This window comes from Cheilinus undulatus, linkage group 1, assembly GCF_018320785.1.
Source record: "Cheilinus undulatus linkage group 1, ASM1832078v1, whole genome shotgun sequence".
NCBI classification, from domain to species: Eukaryota; Metazoa; Chordata; class Actinopteri; order Labriformes; family Labridae; genus Cheilinus; species Cheilinus undulatus.
The window spans coordinates 58,628,919-58,634,918 of record NC_054865.1 but is presented as its reverse complement, the minus strand read 5'-3'; positions in this window follow the sequence as shown (position 1 = coordinate 58,634,918).

Here is a 6,000-nt window from a genome sequence, read left to right as displayed (position 1 = left end):
TTTAGTGTTTACATCAATGCCAGAGGAAGTTCAGAACTCTTAGGCTAGAATCAGCAGAGACTTGGAGACTTTTACCCATGATCCTTAGCAGTCATCAACCCCGCTCTGAGATTTTTTCCTGGTCTCCTCTTCATGGCTGAGCTGCTGTTGTTCCTAAACTCTTCCACTTTCTAATAACATCACTGACAGCTGACTGTGAAATCTCACCAACCTGAATAAAAATTCAGTTTTACCTCCGTCTGAAATGTAAAATATTAACAGACAAGGATAGGCACTAAAACAGGATCTTTGGTGTTTTTGCACTAGTCCTTTGATATATTTTTCTACTATGTAGAAATCACTCTCCTTTCTTCCTCACTGATCCTGATCAGGGTCATGGGGGCTGGAGCCTATCCCAGCTGTCATTGGGTGAGAGGCAGGGTTCCACCCTGGACTGGTTGCCAGCCAATCACAGAGTTGATACATAGACAAGCAACCAGGCATGCTCACACTCACACCTACGGGCAATTTAGAGTCACCAATTAACTTAACGAGCAGGACTTTGGTCTGAGTACCCACAGAGACCCCCAACATGCGGACTCCACACAGAGCGGCTCTATCAACCAGGATTCAAACTGGGAACCTTCTGACTGTGAGGAGATGACACTAACCACTGCTCCACTGTGCTGCACCTACTGAGACATACCTGATTTTAAAAATTCATATCCTGTCATTATGCTTGTAGAGAAACTATGAAACGACACGCTTGACCTTAAAGATGTAGAATTTCTGCACAGAAATATGGATATTAAATTAAAAAGGGACCACTCTGATGTCATATATTTAAATGAAGGTCTATCAATGTCTCAGATATTTACTAAACTTTTCAAAGACAGAGAAATTCAGAGTTTTTATTATTATAACAGGGCGTGTCTTTTTCTGGAGGCTTACATGAGAGGTGAGTAACATGGAAACCCTCCATTGCTCAGCTCCACGGTCTCCGTCTGCTTCCTGTTTTGAATCGAGGACTCTGTTTAGTAAAAATGTCTCCTCAAGAGGCGTACTCACTAAACAGAAAACCAACGTTTAGATTTCATCTATACATTTCTCTGGATGTGCCTGGTTTTCAGTGCGTCTCTCATATTCATGATTTATCATGGAGAAGCAGCCGTAACCATGGAAACCAGCCGGGCTGGCACTGGTTCATGCTGAATGCTGCTGAGGTAACTAAAGTAAACTGGCAGAGCTGATGAATATCTTCTGTGTGTTTGGTTCTGCTCCCTGTTTTCGCTGTTTATTCGTTTCATATCAAATATTTGCTGACTCAGTGTAATGGCTCTGTGTTTGATTAATGCTCACAGTTTCTCTCCTCCTGGGTAAATAACTCTCTCCCGTCTAACCCTGCTGGTTCAGGACTCTCTGAACAGTAGCACTCAGACCAGTGGTTCTGGACCGGTGCAGCCTCAGGACCAAAAACTCTGAAAGAGCAGCTATTACACAAATATTTATTTTTTCAACCAGGTTTATTACATCAACATTAACAATAATAATTAGTATTATTATTATTTTTAATATACATATAATAACAATAATAATAATGATAATAGTAACTAGAAAATCACTCAGAGAGCCATTAGCCCTCTCTCCTAATAGTAAAGAATCCTTTAAATAATTCCAGACGGTGATCTGGATCACTCCCAAAATCTAATCAGTTCTTTCTTTTGCCATTTCTGATATTTCCTGAAAATTTCATCAAAATCCATCCATAACTTTTTGAGTTATGTTGCTAACAAACTAACAAACCCTGCCGATCACATGACCTCCTTGGCAGAGGTATTACAGTTTTTCTCAGTCACTTTGGTACATTTCTCAGATCAGAATTGAAATTCTCAAAACTACTTGTTCAATCTTCACATCATTGTGTCACTTGTGCACATCAAAAAAGCAGTTTCTCATTTCTTTCAACAAGTTGCAAATGCTTTGGTACATCCATGCAAATGATCATGTACAATTCTTTGCTGTTTCCTACATTATCATGGGTCTCTGCTGAATAGTCTCACCCCCCACAACATTAAGGCATTAGTTCAACGCATAAGTCTTCACATGCAAAATGGTTGAACATGTTGTCATAATAGCTAAGTCAAGCATTAGACTTTTTTCCCTAAATCTGTCCTGAATTGGTAAATTGCTCCCAGGTGAATCCTGACTTTCTCTATCGAAGGGAAATGTGTGAAGCATTAGATCAACCAATGATCAAGGAATTTGATTGAGGAGAATCTGATGATTGAGGAATTTTCTCAGCATGGAGATGAAAGTATATGATCACCAGCCACATACACAGATGACCCTTCTGGTTGCCATGGATGCAGCGTGTGATGACATCACAGCAGAGACCTGCAGAGGCTGGATAAGACACTCTAAAAGAGTCTTTCCACGCTGCGTCACAAGAGAAGAAATTCATTGTGATGTGGATGAGAATTTGTGGCCCAACAGAGAGAAATGTCAGGAGGTGTAGGAAGACTGCCCTGTAATTCCTACAGCACTGCATGTACAGTTTTCCCTAAGAAGATTGTCCTGTGTTCACATTTCTACTTTTGTTTTTTCTTTGTTTATTTCTTTGTGCCATGCAGTGCTGTCTTTTTCTTTCTGTATCGCAATTATCTGTCAACAAATTACAGTACAAACAGTAAAAGCCTAAATGTGAATCTTGTCCAGTCTCTTGCAATCTCCCACATACACTAAGGTGTAACTTACAATTTACAATAATTGTCATCAAAACTTTAGCCATAGTTTACACCAGAACATCCCTCCAGAGTACACTGTTACATTGACGACATGACTAAGCAATCTGACTGTCTTATCCGTACACAATGACACAAGGACTGTCATTCTGATGGCACTGACATGTTCATTGACACAGAAATTCACTTTTGAGAGATGAACTAAGGACTTTGAGCAGGAGACTGGCTTTTGCAGGTAATCCATGGTGTTTTGCTATTTGTACGAATTGTTTGAGAAATGCACTTACTGTTTTGCAAATGTCGAGGATGATTCAAGAACTGTACCAAAGCGACTGAGAAAAACTGTAATAATGATATTGTTGTTGTTGTTTTTGTTGTTGTTATTATTATAAGTATAATAATGATAATAATACATTTGTATACCACCTTTAAAAACATCACAAGCATCACAACACTAAAAGAAACTTTGAAAAATTCAGCCAACATCATAATAACCCAGGAGACACATCATAAAAAATAATCTATCACTGAGACATTATAGAAACCCAGAAATATAAAAATCCAGAGGAAAAATGAAATTAAAAACCCAGAATGACCTAGAAGAATCCAGGAAACCCAGTTCATAAAAAGACCTGAGCACCAGAGAAGAAGAGCTGAGCTATAAGGACGAGACAAGAGAATAGAAGTCAGAAAAGTTATAGATAAAAAGAGTTCAAATGAGTAGATTTGATCAGAACTGTAGAATAATAATCATTCATTTTGTTTGCACACATATAGGATAACATAAAATCAGATTATAAACATATGAAAAGGTGAAGAAGAAGACAGGCTTATGACCTGATGACCTTTCTATGAGACAAAATAAACTAGATTTAAATAAGAACACAAACTTTGCATGCACACACCCACATTCACATGGACTCATCCACACATGTATATGTAACTAATGACAAACAAACATAAGCTGGAGATTCAATAAACAACATGAATATAGAAACTATCATTAACAAAAGAAGAAATTAAAAACACTAAAATTTAAGCTTCATGAATGAAATGTGAAGACATTTTCCTTTTAACAGTAAAGAAGGCGAGCGCTCAGCTACGTGTCTAAGAGAACTGATGATGAGCCTTTTATACCAATGAATCTGAGTTTAATTTAAAGCCGTTTCTGAATGATGATGATGGTGTTAAAGATGTAAATACATATCTGATGAATGTTCCTGCCATAAACTGAAAGGATGTAAGGGGCCGAAGCTTCTGTTGAATTAGAGAAAGATAGGGTCAGTGCTACCTCAGCGGTAACACTGTCTCATCCAGCGGGCTGGAGGGGCATGTAACATGGAGCCCATTACAAGGCTTTAAATTATTGATTGATTTATTTATAACAAGGGACACTGCACTTTAATGAACATGGACATGTAAAAGTGCCAGATTGTAGCCACAGGCTAATTTCCATCTGTAGACCCCAGCAGGGTGATGGTCTACAGCAAAGAGTACACCATAAAAAAACAATCTACATAAAATCAGACAACACTGAATGTGTAGGATGCTCAGCCTCAGATGATGAAGATGATGGTCCTGCACCGGGGACTCTGTCTTAGCTGGTTTTATTCTGATCTTTCAGAACGAATCTCTGCGGTCACCGTAGGTAGCCACTCCTCCTCTTCCTCTACTTTTACCTCTGCTGTACCTCAACGTTCAGTTTTAGGTCTGACTGTATTTTTTATGTGCTGCCCCTGGGCCAAATAATCCAGAATCACAAAGTCTCCTTTCACTGCTACGCAGACGGCACAGATAAACCTGAGACCTGAGGACCCTGGAGGCCTAGCTGCCGTAACAGACGGTCTGATCAGAGGTGTGGCACCTTGTATTGACTAGCCTCTAACGGTTGTTAGCCACATAGTTTTGTCTCCTTTGTCTCAGCCCTCATAGACTGGGTCTACCTGTGACCATCAGACCATCTCAGTCCTCAGAGACCGGGTCTACCTGTGAACCATCATCAGACCATGATGCTGAGAGTGTGATGTGGATGAAACTGAGCCATGTGTGTGCAGTAGGTCCCTGCTGGTCCACACCCAGCTCTAAGCCTGCTTTGGACTTGAACACAATGCAGCTCTGTGTATGGGTGTAAATATGACACATGTTGCTCTAAGGAGGCGAGGGACTTTGGAATAATCCAGGCTGACTCAGCTGGTCTGGTCCAGGATGTGCATCCTGGGACGGATCTGTGATAAAAACACTGCCATGTTTGTGATGAGTCAATAAGGAGCGACTGTACACGCATTTCAGCTGCATGCTACAGACGTGATCATATCCATGTGTGTAAACTGATGATGGGGAAGAGCTCTGCATCCATACAGAGCATCTTCATCAGTCAGCTTTAGATCTGTAGACCTGTCCCCAATGATGGACTCAGTCAGAGTGAATCAGTCAGACACAGATACAGGTACAGATGTAGTCCACTGATCTTAAATGACTCGTATTGATCCATGATGTCATGGTGATATCAGAGTATCAATCATGGTTCTATCTCCTCTGCTTCAGTGTTTCTCACAGCTCTGAGTTAAAGGGGCTCTATGTAAGATTTTTGCTTGAAAACTTTAATGATGCACACTTTATCCCGATGTGGAGAATGGGGCTCTTTATGTCTTCCTTGTTTGCCTTTGTCAGCCTGTGGAGTCGTTTCTCTGTGAAGAATTCGGGCCAAATTTTCCACAAAATCTCAACAGAAGTGCGTCGGGTACTACGTAATGGGTGCACCCCCTCGCTCTGTTTATACCTGACAACGGCGTGTTGAATGGAGAAGGCTGCTGACCGGCTAGCTCAGCCCAAACACCCACACAAACTCAGCAAAAACATAAAAAACTAAGATAGTTTTATCTGCTGAAGCCTGTCAGGCTAAAAGAGAGTGTGACCGACGCAGGGGGAAATAGAGGATAAATGTCGGTGGAGCATTAGAGACATGGAGGGAGCTTCGCTCGGCGCTCGGGATAAATACCGATCCAGAGATGGCCGTCTTTCTGTTGAAAAGGTAAGGCATCACTCCGGACCATGAAATACAATGTAGTGTTTTATGTTGTATAAACCATATGCTACATCACGTTAGCTTGCTGACGAAGATGCTATCCAAACAACCAGAATGTCACGTTTAGTGTTTTCTGGATAACATTGCATCTTTTTCTTGCTTCCTGGCACTGGACTCAACTTACTGAGTTTATTTTTGATACTTAGTTGGTAAAATATCTTCAACACATAATGTCAGCTATCTGATATCTGCGGT